This window comes from Nicotiana tomentosiformis, chromosome 5 (genome assembly GCF_000390325.3).
Source record: "Nicotiana tomentosiformis chromosome 5, ASM39032v3, whole genome shotgun sequence".
NCBI classification, from domain to species: Eukaryota; Viridiplantae; Streptophyta; class Magnoliopsida; order Solanales; family Solanaceae; genus Nicotiana; species Nicotiana tomentosiformis.
This window is the reverse complement of record NC_090816.1, coordinates 103,525,313-103,545,315: the sequence shown is the minus strand read 5'-3', so window position 1 is coordinate 103,545,315 and position 20,003 is coordinate 103,525,313.

Below are 20,003 nucleotides of genomic sequence, written 5' to 3'. Positions count from 1 at the left end.
CACGGCTGGGCTCAGAAACATCCAACCTCATTAACTGATTGGCCAAGGCCTGAACATCCAATGCAAGTAGTCTCTCACCAATTGGAAGATATACAAGGCTACCCATACTAGCTGACTTTCTACTCAAGGCGTCGGCCACCACATTGGCCTTACCGGGATGGTACAACATGGTGATATCATAATCTTTCAATAGCTCTAACCACCTCCTCTGCCTTAAATTGAGCTCCTTCTGCTTGAACAAATATTGCAAGCTCCGATGATCCGTGAATACCTCACATGACACGCCGTAAAGATAGTGCCTCCAAATCTTCAGTGCGTGAACAATGGCTGCCAGCTCTAGATCATAAACATGGTAATTCTTCTCGTGAACCTTCAGCAACCGCGAAGCATATGCAATAACCTTGCCACCCTGCATCAATACCGCACCCAGACCAATACGGGATACATCACAATATACTGTATAAGATCCTGAACCTGAGGGTAACACCAATACCGGTGTCGTAGTCAAAGTTGTCTTGAGCTTCTGAAAGCTCAACTCACACTCGCCTGACCATCTGAATGGGAAACCTTTCTGGGTTAGTCTGGTCAATGGGCTTGCTATAGGTGAAACCCCTTCCACAAATCGATAGTAGTAGACCACCAAACCCAAGAAACTACGGATCTCTGTAGGTGATGTGGGTCTAGGCCAGTTCTGGAATGCCTCAATCTTCTTATGATCTACCTGAATACCCTCTGCTGATACAACGTGACCCAAGAAGGCAACTAAACTCAACCAAAACTCGCATTTTGAGAACTTAGCATATAACTGGCTGTCTTTCAAAGTCTGAAGAATGATCCGAAGGTGCTGCTCATGCTCCTCTCGGCTGTGGGAGTAGATTAGGATATCATCAATAAATACAATCACGAAGGAATCCAAGTAGGGCTTGAATACCTGGTTCATCAAATCCATGAATGTTGCTGGGGCATTTGTCAGCCCAAATGATATCATTAGAAACTCATAATGCCCATACCGAGTCCGAAAATCTGTCTTAGGGACATCGGATGCCCAAATCCTCAACTGATGGTAGCCAGATCTCAAATCAATCTTCGAAAACACCTGGGCACCCTGAAGCTGATCAAATAAATCATCAATCCTCGGCAATGGGTACTTGTTCTTGATGGTGACTTTGTTCAACTGCAGATAATCTATACACATCCTCATCGATCCATCTTCCTTCTTCACAAATAATGGAGGTACGCCCCAGGGCGAGACTCTAGGTCTAATGAATCCCTTATCAAGCAAATCTTGCAACTGTTCCTTCAATTCTTTCAACTCTGGCGGGGTCATGCGGTATGGCGGAATGGAAATGGGCTGAGTGGCCGGAGCCAATCAATGCAGAAATCAATATCCCTATCGGGTGGCATCCCCGGCAGGTCTGCCGGAAACACCTATGGAAACTCACGAACAACTGGTACTGAATCCATGGAAGGAACCTCCGCACTAGAATCACGGACATAAGCCAAATACGCTAGACACCCTTTCTCGACCATATGTCGAGCCTTCACATAAGAGATAACCCTGCTGGTAGAATGGCCAAGAGTCTCTCTCCACTCTAATTGAGGCAACCTCGGCAAGGCTAAGGTCACCATCTTGGCATGACAATCTAATATAGCATGATAAGGTGAAAGCTAATCCATACCTAGAATGACATCAAAATCAACCATATCAAGAAGTAAAAGATCTACACGAGTCTCAAAACTCCCAATGGTGACCACACACGAACGATAAACACGATCTACAATAATAGCATCTCCCACTGGTGTGGACACATACACAGGAGCACTCAAAGAATCACGGGGCACAACTAAATATGAAGCAAAATAGGATGACACATAGGAGTAAGTAGACCCCGAATCAAATAGAACTGAAGTATCTCTACTGCAAACTGAAACAGTACCTGTGATAACAGCGTCAGATGACTCAGCCTCAGGCCTGGCTGGGAAAGCATAACACCGGGGCTGGGCCCCACCACTCTGAACTATGTCCCTGGGACGGCCTCTAACTGGCTGGTCTCCATATCTAATGGCCTGACCTCCACCTATAACAGTCTGGCCTCTACCTCTGGCTGCCTGACCCCTGCCTTTAGATGGCTGAGCATGTGGTGCAACAACTAGTGATAGAATCATGGCATGAGAACTCTGATACTGTAAGCTGCCCGTTGCCCGAGGGTAAAATCTAGCAATGTGCCTCGGATCACCACAAGTATAACATAACCTCGGCTGATGTGACTGCTGACCCTGAAACTGACCCTGTCGACCTGAGTAACCACCCTGTTAACTCTAGAGTGGAGGTACACTAATATGAGCTGGTGGTGCACTATAGGCTAGCTGGTCAGAATAAGGCATATGGGGACCACGACCACCTGAGGCACCATGGGATGCCTGGAGTGCTGAATAAAACAGCCTGGGAGGATGGCCTCTACCAAAAGTACCCCTGCCTCTAGATGAGGCACCGGTGAATTCATCAGAATAACGAGGTCTCTTGTCAGACCCCTGACCTCCCTGAGCAAGAACCATCTCGACTCGTCTGGCGACATTAGCAGCCACCTGAAAAGAAATTTCACTCCCAGACTCCTTAGCCATCTGCAATCTGATAGGCTGAGCAAGTCCATCAATAAACCTTCTCACCCTCTCTCTCTCGGAGGGAAGCAGAAGAATAGCATGATGGGCCAAGTCCACAAAATAGGTCTCATACTAAGTAACAGTCATACTGCCCTGTTGGAGACGCTCAAACTAACGGCGGCGCTCCTCTCTCAATGTGATAGGTAGAAATTCTCTATGAAGAGCTGAGATATCTGGTCTCAAGTAAAAGCAGGCGACCCAGCTGGTCTGGTCAACAAATAATCTCTCCACCATTTCTTGGCGGAACCAGTCATCTGAAATGCAGCAAAATCGACCCCATTGGTCTCCACTATACCCATGTTTCGTAGAATCTTGTGACAGATATTGAGATACCCCTGGGAATCCTCTGAAGGAGCACCACTGAAGTGAACTAAGAAGAACTTGGTAAACCTGTCCAATCTCCACAAAGCCGCAGAAGACATAGCTAACCCATCATCGGTCTGTGGCGCAACAACCGGGTGAACTACTCTGACTGGATGAGCTGCTGGAACCTAATAGTGGGGAGCAATCTGCTCCGGAGTGGGAGTAGTGGGAGTCTAGGCCCCTCCTCCATCCTGAGAGACGGCTGGTGCCATGGGAAATGTGGCAGTCTGGACCACACTCTCCATAAGGCCCACCAAACGGACCAAAGCGTCCTGAAGTACTGGGGTGGCAATGAACCCCTCCGGAACCTGAGCTGGTTCGGCAGGAAAAGTCTGGGCTGGAACCTCCTCGTCAAGATCTATCTGAGGCTCTACTGTTGGGGCTGCTGCTCTGGCTCTGGACTGAGCCTTGCCCCTACCTCAGCCCCTGGCACTGCCTCAGCCTCGACCTCTGCCCCTCGTAGGAGCTGCTACTGGAGGCTCCGTCTGCTGCTCAGCTGAGGAAGCGGTACGTGTTCTCGCCATCTTCGAGAGAATAAGAGTAGGAGAGATCAATCAGTATCGAGAAAACAAAATCGCACGACAGAGAAGAACAAAAGTGAAATTTGTTCCTAAACATCATAGCCTCTGGAAGATAAGCACAGACGTCTCCGTACAGATCCTCTAGACTCTACTAAGCTCGCTCGTGAATCGTGAGACCTAGGCAACCTAGTGCTCTGGTACCAACTTGTCACGGCCCAAAATTTTCACCGTCAGGACCGTGATGGCGTCTAACATTTCACTTGCTAGGCAAGCCAACGTTTGAGAATCATTAAATCAATTCTTATTCCATTTAGTAAATAACAATAATTAGCTAATAATATAAAAACTGCATTAAATTACTACCACCCGGATCTGGAGTCACAATTCACGAGCATTTTAGAATTTAATACAAATAATAGTGTGAGAGAAATACAACTATTTGAATGAAAGAAACAATAAAATAGAAAAGATAGACGGGGACTTCAAGGTCTCTGAACGCCGACAGATCTACCTTGAGTCTCCGGATAGCGGGTCCAACAGCTAAAATCGCGATCAACCCGAGCTGGTACCAAAATCTGCACAGAAAGTGCAGAGTGCAGTATCAGTACAACCGACCCCATGTACTGGTAAGTGTCGAGCCTAACCTCGACGAAGTAGTGACGAGGCTAAGACAAGACACCCACAAATAAACCTGTATAATTTAACAGTGTATGTACAAATTATAACAATGAAAGCTATACAGGTAATATCGATAGGGGAAAACATGCTGAGGGGAAATACGAGATAAAGAACTACAGCAGAATGATAACTGGAATAATCAATATACTATGGATCAGCAGGTATAGTGAATACAGTAAAGGAAAAATGCACGGCATCACCCTTCGTGCTTTTACTCTCAATCTCACCATAAAATCAATAGAAACGGCACGGCATCACCCTTCGTGCATTAACAGTCACAATATGGCACGGCATCACCCTTCGTGCATTAACACTCACAATATGACACGATATCACCCTTCGTGCATTAACACTCTCCCTTACCATAATGCAATGCATGAATAACAACAGGGAGATAGAATAAAAAGTACAAGCCTTACTTCAACATTTGACTCCACAATATCAATCTCAACTTTTAAATAATTACTCAATTATCACCAGAGAATTCGTAAACATGACAAAAATGATCAAGTTAACAACGCTAGTCTAAACACGTAACAATTTGGCATAGGAAAGAGACAGTATAAGAAAAATGGAAGAAAATAGGGAAAGCACGTAAATTGGCGGCGCATAAGTACTCGTCACCTCACATATATGCCGCTCACATGAATTTCACATAGTAAATAATCTGAGGTTCCTAATTCCCTCAAGTCAGGGTTAGACACAACACTTACCTCGCTTCGAAGGCCACTTAATACTCAATCACAACTTTTTCTCTAGAATCCACCTCCGAACCACTCGTATCTATTCAAAAACGACTCAATAATATCAAATATTGCTAAAGGAATCAATTATATTGCATAAATTTAGATGTCTCAAATTTTCCTCCAAAAAGTCAAAAATTGACCCCGGGCCCGCTTGGTCAAAACCCGAGGTTCGGACCAAAATCTATTTACCCATTCACCCCCGAGCCCGGATATATAATTGGTTTTGGAATCCGACCTCAAATTGAGGTCTAAATCCCCAAATTTCCGAAATTCCTAGTTTCTACCCAAACCCCTAATTCTACCATAAAAACTCTAGATTTTAGGTTGAAGTTTTATGAAATGAAATGGGTAATTGAAAGAAAATAGTTTAGAATCACTTACCAACACTTTGGGGAAGACATTATCTCTTGAAAATCGCCTCTAGCCTGTTTGTTTTATGAAAAGTTGGAAAAATGGCTTAATCCCGTATTTGATTCTGTTTTAAGTGTTGGGCGACAGTGTTCATCGCGATCCCGTGAACACTGTCGCGTTCGCGAAGAGTAGCCTCCTAAGGACTTATGTGATCGTGGGAGGCTTTACGCGTTCACGAAGGTTTAGCCCGCCTTACCTTCGCATTCGCGAGACAGGGCTCGCGTTCGCATTGAGTTTCCCAGGTCCCCTGCCCAGCCTAGCTAAAGCTAAGCGTTCACGTTCGATGGTCGCGTTCGCGTAGAGCAACTCCCCCCCAATACTCCGTGTTCGCGTAGAGTAAAATCCTCTCCAGCCCAGGTTCCCCTTCGCTATCGCGAGAGTGACTACGCGATCGCGAAGCACAACATATCAGATACCAGATACAACATAGACACACCAGATTTTCTAAGTCTAAAACATCCCGTAGCCTATCCGAAACTCACCCGAACCCTCGGGGCTTCAAACCAAACATGCACACAAGTCTAAAAATATCATACAGACTTGCTTGCACGATCAAATCGCTAAAATAACACCTAAAACTATGAATTTAGCACTAAATCAAATGAAATTCTCAAGAACACTTTAAAATTTTTATCTTCACAACCGGACGTCTGAATCACGTCAAACCGACTCCGTTTCTCACCAAATTCCACAGATAAGTCATAAATATTATATGAACCTATACCGGGCTCCAGAACTAAAATACGGACCCGGCATCAACAAGGCCAAATATCAACCAATTCTTAAAAATAATTAAATTTTTAGACTTTTAATTTTCATGGATCCGAGCACGTTTACCAAAAATATTGACCGAGTCAACTAAACTGAAGTTTTAAGGAAAAAATTCTTATTTTCAACATAAAATCTTTTCGAAAATACGGCCGGACTGCGCACGCAAATCGAAAAGGGGAAAAATGAGATTTTAAGGCTTAAGAGCATAGAATCAAGTTCTAAAATATAAGATGACCTTTTGGGTCATCACAATTACTCCTTCATAAATAAGTACAATTGTAGTAAAAGAATAAGTCTCATAATTTTGGGAGACATAAAGCTAGGAAATAAAGAGCAATAGCAAGCGAAGATATAAATTTCGGCTATTCATATTCAAAAGAAATATTCAAATGATATTCACCTTCACGATGTTCTCACTCAAATAGTAAATATGCAATATTATGACTCGATATCTTAGTTATTCTCAATATTTATATTTATATATATGAATTGAACTTTTATCATTCATTTGTTAAATTATTTTGAGGGTCAATATTACTAATTAGAAAATTTAACATATGATTTATGTAGTAACGCCCGAACACTGAGGATAGGCATGTTCAGGATGCACAATTAGACATTTGGGGCGTAAGCCTCACACATGAGCCATCGCAACATATGCCTCGCCTAGGAGTGAGTCATGGACGAGTCCCAGAAAGACTTTTTTTAAGACATTAATCTACATCTTATATCAAATGTTTTTTTTTTTGCAACATTTAGTATCAATCGTTGTAGTTTTCACGACATTTCTTCATAAATATTACTATTTTTACGATATTTCTTCATAAATATTATTGTTTTTACGATATTTAGTATTAAATGTCATTTTTTTTACAACATTTAGTATCAAATGTCATTATTTTTATGACATTTTGTATCAAATGTCGTAATGTTGACGATATTTCTTCATTAATGTCGTTATTACGACATTTTGTATCAAATTTCATATTTTGATGACACTTAGTATCAAATGTCATTGTTTTTGCGATACTTTGTATCAAATGTCGTAGTTTTTATGACATTTATTCATAAATGACATGAATTTTACGTTTTTCGATATTTAATTCAAATGTCACTAAATAAATGTCGTCGTATATTCACTTTCTTGTAGTGATCCCCTAGTATAGATGTTCGATGTGCATGCAACTATTTTTATAGGATGAGTTGTCCAAACGTCCTAATTATATTTTTTAATTAAATAATGTGGCCAACCATAGGATTAGCATAGTTATGCATTCCTACTTAAAGCATATGAATTTGTTTTACTAGGTAGGTCCTTCTAAGGAATCAACAATAACAACAAACAAATCCATTATAATTTCACAAATAGAGTTTGGGAGGGTAGTGTATACGGAGACCTTAATACCTACCTAAAAAGTAGAGAGGCTATTTTCGATAGACTCTCGACTCAAGAAAAGAAAAAAATAAAGCAGTAGCACAAGCAGTAACAACAACAAGATAATAAGAAAATGAAGCAAAAGGAACAAAACGTAGTACTAGAAATCTAACAATAATATAACACAAGAGTAACACTAATACTACTAATATGTTAAAGAAACACTCTCGACTACCTACTAGCCTTTTACCTCTCCCACCTCCTATCAAGGGTTATGTCCATGGTAAGCTGAAGCAACGATATATCTTGCCTAATCACCTCTCCCAATACTTCTTTGGCCTACCTATGACTCTCCTCAAACTCACTACGGCCAACCTCTCGTACCTCCTTACTCGGGCATTTGCTCTCCTCCTCTTGACATGCCCAAACCATCTAAACTTCGCTTCCTGTTAGGCTATCTGAGTATTTGGCTTCAAGCCCAAAATCGAGAACATGAATGTTTGGCCTCCGGCCAATATATTTATTTGTACCAGAATTTTTCTTAATAGAATAGTCTTTCTTTTTCTTTTAGTTTGGGATGTGAACTGATATTTTGTATATGGTAGTGGACCGAGTTACCGGGTATGTATATAAAGAAGTAGGCCCAACTCTAATGAGTTGACCGACTCATTTTTATTTTTTTTCACTTTCTCTGTTGGTCTTGGTCTTCTTTGTTTAGAAGCTTCTCGTCTGATTTTGCAAGTTAACATGGTATCAGAGCAGGGATTTCGTTGATCCCCGTTCTCCTGCATCGTCTGGCCCTCGTTTGGTTTTATTTTGTTTTTTGCCTTCGTCGGAGATGTGCACTTCCACTTATTTGCGGAAAAAAATTGAGGTTTTCGGCGTGGTTTCTTCTCTTTTATCAATGGAACTACCTTGATTTGGTGATTCCATAGTGTTTCTCTCGAAGTTTGAAATCTGATCGAAGAACCTAGGGTTTCTCTGTGGGACCTAGGGTTTATGCTACTAAAGGTCTTTGCTTCTTCAGGTTGCGAAGAAGTCTGGTATTCTAATTCGTTAGCTAATTGTTTTCTTAAATGTGTGGTATTATTCAATTAATCTCTTTGAATATTTGGTTATTACTGTTGTTCGGCTGATATGGGTAGTCTCGATCCCCCTATGTCTTCCTCATCCTCATCATCTGCATTCACACCTGAACCCTCTTCCCCGTTATTCCTTCTCTCTTCTGATGTACCTGGAGTCTCTCTGTTGCGGTACCGTTTTCGCGAATGGGTTTGGAGGTTGGAAGCGTAGAATGATTGTTTCATTGTCTGTTGGAAATAAGATCAAATTTATTGATGGGACATGTGTTAAGCCTCATGAGAATTCTCCTCAGTTTAGACAATGGGATTTCCGTAATAATATGGTCATATAATGGTTAACCAGCTCACTCTCACCATATATAGCTGAGAGTGTGCAACATTTAGTTACGGGTAAAAGTATATGGAGCCAGCTTAATAATAGATATGGGACAGTAAATGGGACTAAAGTATTTGAATTAAAAAGAAAACTAGCATCCACTTACCAAGGGTCTCTTGACATTGCTTTCTATTTTAACAAACTTAAGAAAATATGGGATAAGTTGGGGGTTATGTGTAGTGGTCATGCCAACTCTTGTAGTTGTGATACTAAAGAAGGTTTGCAAAATGAGAAAGAATAGGACAAAGTCCATCAGTTTCTCATGGGTTTAAATGAGGTCTATATGGGTGTTAGAAGTAATTTGTTGATGATGCATCCTTTACCATCCCTTGACCGTGTTTATAACATACTTCTACAAGATGAAAAACAAAGGCAAGTCAGTACAAATCCTCAGTTTCACCCTGAATCTGCTTCCTTCAACGTCAATTCTAATAATGTCAAGTTCACTCAACCTTAACCACAACAGAGACAGTATAATCAAAGGGTGGTCTTTGATCAACCTAAGTCTGGTCTCTTATGTAAATACTGTAAGAAGTCAGGGGACTTGATTGATAAGTTCTTCAAAGTCAATGGATTTCCTCCCAACTTCAAATTCACTAAAGGTAGAAAGACAGCTGCAAATGTAGCTGTAGAATCTGACTTCTCTTCTTCTCAGAATGTTTCTACCAATTCTCTGTCAAATCCCACTGCAAATCAGGTTGATCAAGGATCTGTGGTACATGGATTGAGACAGCAGCAGTATGCTCAATTGATATCCTTGCTTTAACAAACTCAAGTTTCTGATTCTGGACCTTAACTCAACACCTTAAGTTCTGCTAATTTTGCTGGTACTTTACTGCCTAAGAATGTTGTGTATAGTTTTAATTCTTCTTTGCTGAGTAAATCAAATTCTTTAACCTGGATAGTTGACTCTGGTGCATCTGACCATATGACATCTAATAATGACTATCTTATTAACACCACACCTTTACCTATTCCTTTTCTTGTCTCTCTTCCAAATGGATATAATGTTAAAGTAATTTGTATAAGATCTTTTGTTTTAATTGTCCATTATCCTTCATAATGTTCTTTATCTGCCTTCATTTAAACATAATATCATTTCTGTACACAAAATTACTGAACAATTTCACTGCATTGTTCAGTTTACCAGAATCTCATGTATTATATAGGGCCCTTCTCTGAAGAAACCTCTGGATCTTGGTAAACTGGATAATGGCTTATACAAGTTTGTTTGGGAACAGTCATCTCAGCTTCAACACCCTTTGACAAATGTTTCAAACAGCAGCAACTTTTCATCTTTGTGTAACTCTGGTTCTTTTCCTTCTTTTTCTGTACATATAGATTCTTCCACCTCTAATAAAGCTGCTATGAATAAAATGGATGTTGTTTGGTATAACAGACTTGCTCATGTTCCTTTTGTCAAAATGAAGAGCATTTCTGAAATCTCCTCCAATATTTCTTCTACACAATCTTTTCCCTGTACTATTTGTCCTATGGCTAGGCAAACTAGACTGCCTTTTTCTGAAAGTTCCATTCACACTTCCAAACCTTTATAACTCATTCATATTGACACTTCGGTCCCATATCATACTCCTACTTATTCTAATTCTAGATATTTCCTCACCATTGTTGATGATTTCTCTAGAAGCATATGGACTCATCTCAAGGGGTCTAAAAGTTATGCCTTTTCTTTGCTTAAAGCTTTTGTTGCTATGGTAAAGACTCAATTTCATGTCACAATACAGAACATTAGATCTGATAATGCATTAGAATTAGGCTCTAGTCTTGCTGCTATTTCTTTTTTCTCTGAACATGAGATTATTTATCAGACTAGTTGTCCCCACACCCCTAAATAATAGTGTGGTAGAAAACAAAACATAAAGAATTACTTGAAGCTTCTATGGATTTAGTGTTTCAGCCCAAAGTTCCTATAAGATTTTGGGAGGATTGTCTATTAACAGCTACCTATAATATCAATACACCTCCTTCCAGATTACTCAACAATAAGTCTCCTTATGATTTGTTGTATCGTAAAGCACCAAGTTACTCTCACCTTAGAACTTTTAGGTGCCTTTGCTATGCCATTGTTCCAATTTCCCAAAGAGACCAATTCGAGCCTATAGTTATTCCCTGTATTTTTTTGGTTACTCTTTTGCTAAAAAGGGATACAAACTGTATAATTTGTAGTCTAAACAATACTTTATTTCTAGAGATGTGGTCTTTCATGAACACCATTTTCCTTTTTCCCTCTGATTTCTCTTTCCCTATTTTCTCTGAGTCTTCTTTGCCAACTGCATCACAATCTCTACCTTTTGCTACTAATTCTGATCCTATTCTTGATGTTCCTAGTGTTGCATCACAATCCCTACCTTTTACTGCTAGTTCTGATCCTATTCCTGATGTTCCTGGTGCTACCTCTACTCCTGCTACTAGTCTTGCTCATTCTCCTGCTCTTGTCCTACCTGACCCTGTTCCTGAGGTTCCGCTTTCTCCTATTTCTTTCAATCCTGATATCAATCCTGCCATTGTACATGTTGCCTCTCCTGATATCACTTCTTATTCCTCACTTCCTTTAAGAAAATCCAGTAGAGTCCACTCCCATCCCTCTTATCTGAAGGATGTTGATCAACTTTCCTCCTCTCTCTCTTGTTTTGTTACTCAGCATGAAGACTTTGAAAATTTCACATATTCCAGGCAGCCCCTATTCCAACCTGGCAGGATGCCATGCAGAAAGAATTTGAAGCTCTAGAAGCAAATCACACATGGAATATTGTTGAGTTACCACATGGTAAGAAGCCCATTAGGTGCAAATGGGTCTATAAAAATAAGTATAATGTTGATGGTAGTGTAGAGAGATACAAAGCTAGACTTGTTATTCGAGGGGATACACAAGTTGAGAGGGTGGACTTTAATGAAACCTTTTCTCCTGTGGTAAAATTATCTACTGTTAAATGCCTTATTGATGTTGTTGTTAAGAAAAGGTGGTCTATTCCAACTTGACGTTAATAATGCATTCCTTCATAGTGACTTGGATGAAGAGGTATACATGAAGTTGCCTCATGGACTTTCTTTTTCCTTTGCTCCTTCTACTTCTACTTCTGCTCCCTTAGTTTGTAAGCTAAAGAAGTCTCTTTATGGTTTGAGGCAAGCTTCAAGACAATGATATGCTAAATTATATTATGATCTTTGTTCTAGAGGGTACACTCATTCCCTTAATGACTATTCTTTATTCATTAAAGGGTTTCCTGGTCATCTAGTCATTATAGTAGTGTATGTTGATGGCATAATCCTCACAGGTGATGATTTGCATGAGATTACTTCTTTGAAGTATTTTCTGGACAATGAATTCAAGATTAAAGATTTGGGGTTCTTACACTATTTTTTGGGTATTGAAGTCAGTGTTTTACTTGAGGGTGTTTTCCTTAATCAAAAGAAATTTGTTACTGATTTGTTAAAAGAATATAACTATTCTGAAGTGAGTTCTATAGTTAGCCCTTTGGAATTGAATAATAAATTACATGCTGATGTTGGTGATATTCTGCCTAATCCAAAAAAGTATAGGAGTCTTGTTGGCAAGCTACTTTTTCTAAAACACACAAGACCTGACATTGCTTTTGGAGTTCAACACTTAAGTAAATTTTTGAAGACCCCTAAACTTCCTCATATGGTTGCTGCCCTTCACTTGCTTCGATACCTCAAGGGTACTACTCATGTTGGCTTGTTTTATTCTGATTCTTCTGATCTTTCTGTGCATGCCTACTCAGACAGTGATTGGGCTGCCTGCCCAGACACATGCAAATATGTCACTGGTTTCTGCATTTTTCTGGGTGATAGTCTTATTGGGTGGAAATCTAAGAAGCAACCAGTTGTTTCTCTGGCTTCAGCTGAAGTTGAATATCGTGCTGTGAGCAAAGTAGTTGCTGAACTAACATGGTTATCCATATTGTTGCATGATATTGTTGTTCATATTTCATATCTTATTCCTATTTTTTGCGACGATTTGGCAGTCATTCACATAACCAGGAACCCGGTCTTTCATGAGCGTACCAAGCACATCGAAGTGGATTGTCACTTTATTCGGACTAAGTTGCTTGAAGGGATGATTCAGTTACATCATGTGCCTACTGCTCAACAACTTGCTGATGTATTCACCAAACCATTACCCGGTGCTCTCCATCATTTATTCCTGGGCAAGTTAAAGGTGCTATCCCCTTTCAACTTGAAGTGGGGTGTTGGGCTATCTAAGTATTTGGCTTCAGGCCCAAAATCGAGAACATGAATGTTTGGCCTCCGACCCAATATATTTATTTGTACCAGAATTTTTCTTAATAGAATACTCTTTCTTTTTCTTTTAGTTTGGGCTGTGAACTATTTTGTATATGGTAGTGGACCTGGTTACTGGGTATGTATATAAAGAAGTAGGCCCAACTCTAATGAGTTAACCAACTCATTTTCATTTTTTCATTCTCTCTGTTGGTCTTGGTCTTCTCTGATGAGAAGCTTCTCGAACCCTAACCTCCATTAATGAATTCTTCAATCTCGTCTGATTTTGCAAGTTAACACCACATCTTGTTCTCCACCAAGGCTACTACTACCCTGGTCTGAATATCTTCATTCCTAATCTTATCAATCTTGGTATGCCCGCATATCCATCTCAATATCCCCATTTCTGCTATTCTCATCTTTTAAATATGGGAGTTCTTAACTGGCCTAGTCAGTCTAACAACCACTCTGTTGTAGAGTCTTTCTAAGGAATCAAAATTTTGGAAATGTTAGAAAGGTTCCTAAATTTACTATGGATGTAAGTTATATATACTGATTGCATAATGAATTTTTTACACCATAAATATAATTTAACCAATATTCACTGATAATGTCAAGAATTTCAAGCTATTAGATTCTCAAATGACTTTCTGAACTTTGGAAGGCAGTTATTACACTTACATTTGTGTCTTTAATGATTACAATTAAGTCCTAATTCGTAATGTAGATAAGTCTTTTTGAAAGTCATCTAGTAATTGAATTTGTGTATAACTATATAGTTTGACACATTTATTTGGTCAAATAATTACTTGATCAGCATGAAACTATTTGTAATTGAAGGGTATAATTACACTCTTCAATACTCAAATGAGATGTGCGAATTGATAGTAATTACACAATGTAATAACATTATAAGGTAACTTTTCTAGTTCTTTTTTTTTTCTCTTCAAAATATTACTATTTTTTTACCTTTTTTTTTTTTTTAATTTCTCTTATTCTCAGTTTTCAACCTTAATACATATTGCGTATTGGCGTACTTCCATATAATTTTGCAACTTCTAATATTTTGCTTATTCTTTTTTCTTTTAAACATTTTTAATTTTAATTAGTTGTTAAACACAACTTTTTTATTTTTTAAATATTTTTGTATACCTTCAATCTCTTCCTTTTCACAGTTGCACTACTCCAACAAAACACATATACACAATATAAACCAACAAAGGAGTTTTATTAGCTGCCTAAGGGGAAAAGTTTATTACCATTATTTATTATAATAATAATTTATTATGGAATAAAATTCTAAACTCATACATATATTTTGTAATTTAGAAAAATAGAACAAATCATGAATTACACTGTATCCACATGAGTATGAAGATATTGATTACTCTTTACGATATTTGTTATCAATTTATAATAATTAAATATATTTTTAAAATATGTATTTATAGATCTTGTATAAGTAATATTTGTTATTTCTTGTATGCACATATATTTGTCACAAATTAAATTTTATTTCCTTGTCCATTTAAATAATGATTTATTTAATTTTATTGCTAAATTTATTTTAAAAATAAAAACAATTACTTATGTAATTATAATTGTGCAACCAAACGTGATACACAAAATAATATTGTAATCACATTATGACAAATAAACAAGTCTATATAATTAATATATTGTGTATTTACTAGACTGTGTTATTTATACCTCGTAGTTGCCATTTACAAGGTGTCACGACCCAATTTCCTTTATAGGTCGTGATGGAGTTCAACGTCGCCGCTAGGCAAGCCAACGGTGAATTAAACCATATTATTTCCCTTTAATAAGATTTTCAAGTTATTAAATTCTATTTAATAATAAATTAAGGAGTGAGAAATTTAATAACTGAAATAAAGACAATTGTAACGACCCAACTTATCATTTTGAGAATTTACGTTCCGTTCAGCGACTTAAGGTCTCGAGCAACTTTGTAATGTGTATTATGACTTGCGTGTATGATCGAGTTTGATTTCCGGTTGATTCGGAACTAAATTGAAAGAACAATTCTTATTTTTGAAGCTTAAATGAAATGAGTTGACCGGAGTTTGACTTTTGAGAAACGACTCCGGGATGGAATTTTGATGATGTCAATAGTTTCATATGATGATTTCACACTTAGGCATAAGTCCGTATTTGAATTTGGAACTCCGCAGGATAATTTGACGCATTTTGGCAAAAGTTAGAAAATAAAATATTTTTAGAAAGTTTGACCGGGAGTTGACTTTATTGATATCGGAATCGTAGTTCAATTTTGAAAATTAGAACGTGCAAAATTTGGGGTCATTCAGGATTGATTTGATTAGTTTCGACATCGAATGTAGAATTTGAAATTCGTTAGTTTTCATTAAGCTTGAATTGGGGTGTGATTCATATTTTAGTGTTGTTTGATGTGATTTGAAGCCTCGACTAAGTCCGTAATATATTTTGAGACTTGTTAGTATGTTCATATGGGGTTCCGAGGGGCTCAGGTGAGTTTCGGACTATTTTTAGGCCATTGTTAACTCCTGGTTTTTTGTTACAGCAGTGTGCATCGCAGAAATATCTGTTATGCAGTTGCTGCGCAGGGCTAACTTTGGAAGCTTATATTTCGTAATCTATAAGGAATTTGGAGATGATCCAAAAATAAAAGTTGTAGCCTTTTGAGTCTAGTTTTCAGAAATATAAACTATTCATCATTTGGATATTTGTAAAGAAAGTTATGGTCGATTAACTAAAGCTTGGTGTTGCAGTTGTTTTGCCTGGCAGTGTGCATCGCAGAAATTTCTGCTGCACATGGCTAACTTTGGAAGCTTATATCTCCTAATCTATAAGGAATTTGGCGATGATCCAAAAATAAAAGTTCTAGCTCTCTGTATCTAGTTTTCATAAATTTAAACCATTTTGTAGTTAGAGTTGGGTACAAAAAAGTTATGGTTGATATACTACAGGCTATCTCAAATGAGTTGTGGAATAGTTTGGTATTTTGAGCATAAGCATGTAATGCTCCAAATGTCTATTTTTAGTTCTAGAGATCAAAATTCACTTTCGAGACTTCTGGGAGTTTGATAATGAATTATAGGAATGATCTGGAATGTTTGGTCTAATTTCATCAAGTCGCAACTGAGTTTTTAGCACGAAACATGAGTTAATTGTTTAACGAGTGAAATTTGTATCGTATTGAGCAAATGAGCTCCGAATTGAGTTTCGATTGAACGACTAGGTTCGTATTATTATTTAGAATAAGAATCGTCAAATTTCGAGTTTGTATAATGGAGTTAGAACCTTTTTAGTGAAATATTAAACTGTTGGTGCAAGCATGTTCTGGAGCGGACCTTTAGTGACGGGAAATGGACTTTTAGTGACGGGAAATGGGTTTTTATTAGGCAGTTTTGTTTTTTTAGCTCATTTCAACATTTTTGGAGCTAGGGAACTCGGATTTGGGCGATTTTTGAGAGGATTTTCACCAAATGGATTGGGGTAAGTGTTTCCTGTTCAGTTTTCATTATATTTCATGATTCTATGATTATTTTCATCTTTTATTCGTGAATCAATTGGAAGAAAATGGGATTTTTGCAAAATCTTTCAAAAATAAAAATTTAATATTTGGAGGTCGATTCGTTATCAGAATTTGATAAAATTGGTATGGTTGAACTTGTATCGGAATGGGTGTTCGAATTTCATAAATTGATGTCGGATTCCGAGATGCGGGCCCTAGGGTTGACTTTTGAGTTGACTTTTAGAATAAAATTGGAAATTGACGTATTATTATCCGGAAATATTTTTCTATGAATTGTAATTATTTTATATAATTAATTTGACTTATTTTGAGTCGTCCGGAGGTCATTTCACGAGAGAAGGCCATTATGGAATATCGGCCTAACTCCGTTAAGGCAAGTGTCTTATCTAACTTTGTGTGGGAGAAACCACCCCTTAAGATTTGAGATGATTGTGTCATTCGTATTATGTGAAGGTCGTGTACGTGAGGTGACGAGTGAGCACATGACCTATATATGGTATTTTACCGGTTTGGACCATTAGGCTCCTTTTATACAATTGATTGCAAATACCGTTACATGATTATATCTTTTGTTGTTAGAATTGTTTGTACGTGCTTTACTTGAAATTGTTAACACAAGTTCCATTCTTATTGTCAAGTTCACCCTTATATGCTAATTGTTAATTGTAATCACTCGTTGAATTCATGTTTTACTTGCTACATGCCTTAATTGCCAATTGTTGCTCATAAATTGTGCCTTGACTTATGGATTATCACTTCCTTGCTATTTGATTTTGTAAGCTATCGTGTAGCCTTTTTCATTAGTTGTGATGTATTTGTGTAGCCTCGTTATCCCTTTTAATTTTTTGGTATACCGTAGTTGGTTGTAAATTGGTTGCTTAATTGGTGTTACTTGAGGATCGGGTTACACGCCGTAACATATATGATTTATATTATTGGATCGGACTGCACGCCGCAACGGAATTTATTTGAAAGATTATATTGTTGGAACGGGTTGCACGCCACAAACGGAATTTATTTGAAAGATTATATTGTTGGATCGGGTTACACACCGCAACAGAATTTATTTGAAGGATTATATTGTGGGATCGGATTGCACGCCGCAACGGATTTTATCTTAAGTTTATATTGATCGATCGGGTTGCACAACGGAATTTAATTGAAGGACTATATTGTGGGGACGGGTTGCACGCCGCAACAAATGAACAAATATGAAATTATTGTGATATTAAGGTTAATTCTGATTGTGATTCTCATGATGCATTCTATGCTAGGACGGTTATTGTAGTTTCTTAAATCACTTCATTATATTTTGAGGATAATTAGTTAACCATCAATATATTAAAGATAGAATAATATGAACTTCTTGTGTGAGTCATGCATTCTATATGATATGTTAAGTTGTTGAAAATTTAGCAGATATAAACGAAAGAATTTTCAAGTTGTTCCACTTGTGTGTCTTTCAAAAATAAAACTCATCTTATTCGAAGATCTAATAATTTAAATGGTGATTATATTTTTAGTCTAATTGATACCTCGACTTCCTCATTATCTTATTGTCGTGTAATTTATGTGAAAAATTATTATTACATTTTACTTTAATAAATCCCACATTTTACAGTTTATCTTAAATTGTATAAATGTAATATTATATTGGATCTCATATATTTCTAAACTAAACTCAATTGATATTCTATTTGCACAACCTCTCCACTATTTTACCTTATTTAAATCCTAAATTGGCTTAATAACTCATTTGACGCTTTATTATGTTCAAGTTGGAATTGTCTTGAATCGTGTTTAAATTATTCATCATTTCATGGTAAGGACGAGAGTAAAAGCACGAAGGATGATGCCGTGCTATTTTTATATTATTTGTACTCTGACTGTGTGGCTGCTCAATTACTTGATTGTTTGCTCGATGTCATCCTTGTTCTCATTATTTTCATTGTTGATTTGTATTGGAAATTCTTCTATTATTGGCCTTACATTGATAATCTTTTCTTGTAAGCTTCATGTAACATATTGTAAAACTTTATATATCTGGTAGGTGTCTTGACCTGGCCTCGTCACTACTCTACTGAGATTAGACTTGATACTTACTGGGTATCATTGTGGTGTACTCATACTACACTTCTGCACATCTTTTTGTGCAGATCCAGGTACCCCAGAGTTATTGATATTCTTGTTAGTTGATCGAGCATATTGTGGAGACTCAAGGTATACCCGATGTCGCGTTCGCAGGCTTCAGAGTTACCTTCTAATATTTTCTTTGCACTGTTTGATTCTATTTTGGAACAGTTATAATTAGAGATTTTCTAGTAAACTCTGTAGAGCTTATGACTTGTACTACTGATTTTGGGAATGTAGGAAATTTCTATTTTATATTTAATTCAGATGTTTGGCTGATTTATTATCATTTTGTCTAAACTGTTAAAAATGGGTAAAATTTATTCTAACGTTGGCTTGCCTAGCAAGTGAAATGTTAGGCGACATCACGGTCCCGAAGGTGGGAATTTCAGGTCGTGACAAGTTGGTATCAAAGCTCTAAGTTCATAGGTTCTACGAGTCACGAACGAGTTTAGTAGAGTCTTGTGGATCGGTACGGAGACGTCTGTACTTATCTTCCAGAGGCTACCGAACTGTTAGGAAATTTCAACTTCTTTCATTCATATCATGTGGATTTGTTGATTTTGGAAGTTTAGCCTTTGTATCTCTATTTTTTCATAAATGGCGAGGACACGTGCTACCGAGTCAGCTGAGCAGACACCCGCGCATACTGCTAAGGCCGCAAGAGGCCGGGGCCGAGGTAGAAGCTGAGGTAGAGCCCAAGGAAGGGCACGTGTCGTAGCTAGAGCACCTGTCAGAGTAACAATTGAGGAGCCGCCAGTAGTTCCGGTTGGGGGACAGGTACCGGAAGCACCTGTTGTTACCCCCGGACTTCAGGAGACTTTAGCACAATTCCTAAACATATTTGGTACATTAACTTAGTCAAGATTGATCTTCGTTTCACTAAATATTTCACAGATAGGGGGAGGATCTCAAACTTGAGGTCAGGCCAAAGACATCAGAAGAAGAACACAAGAGACTTGAGAGATTTAAGAGGTATAGTCCACCTACATTCAATGGCACAGCTACCGAGGATGCCCAGGGATTTCTAGAAAAGAGTCACCGTATTCTCCGCACCATGGGTATTGTGGAAGTGAGTGGAGTTGCCT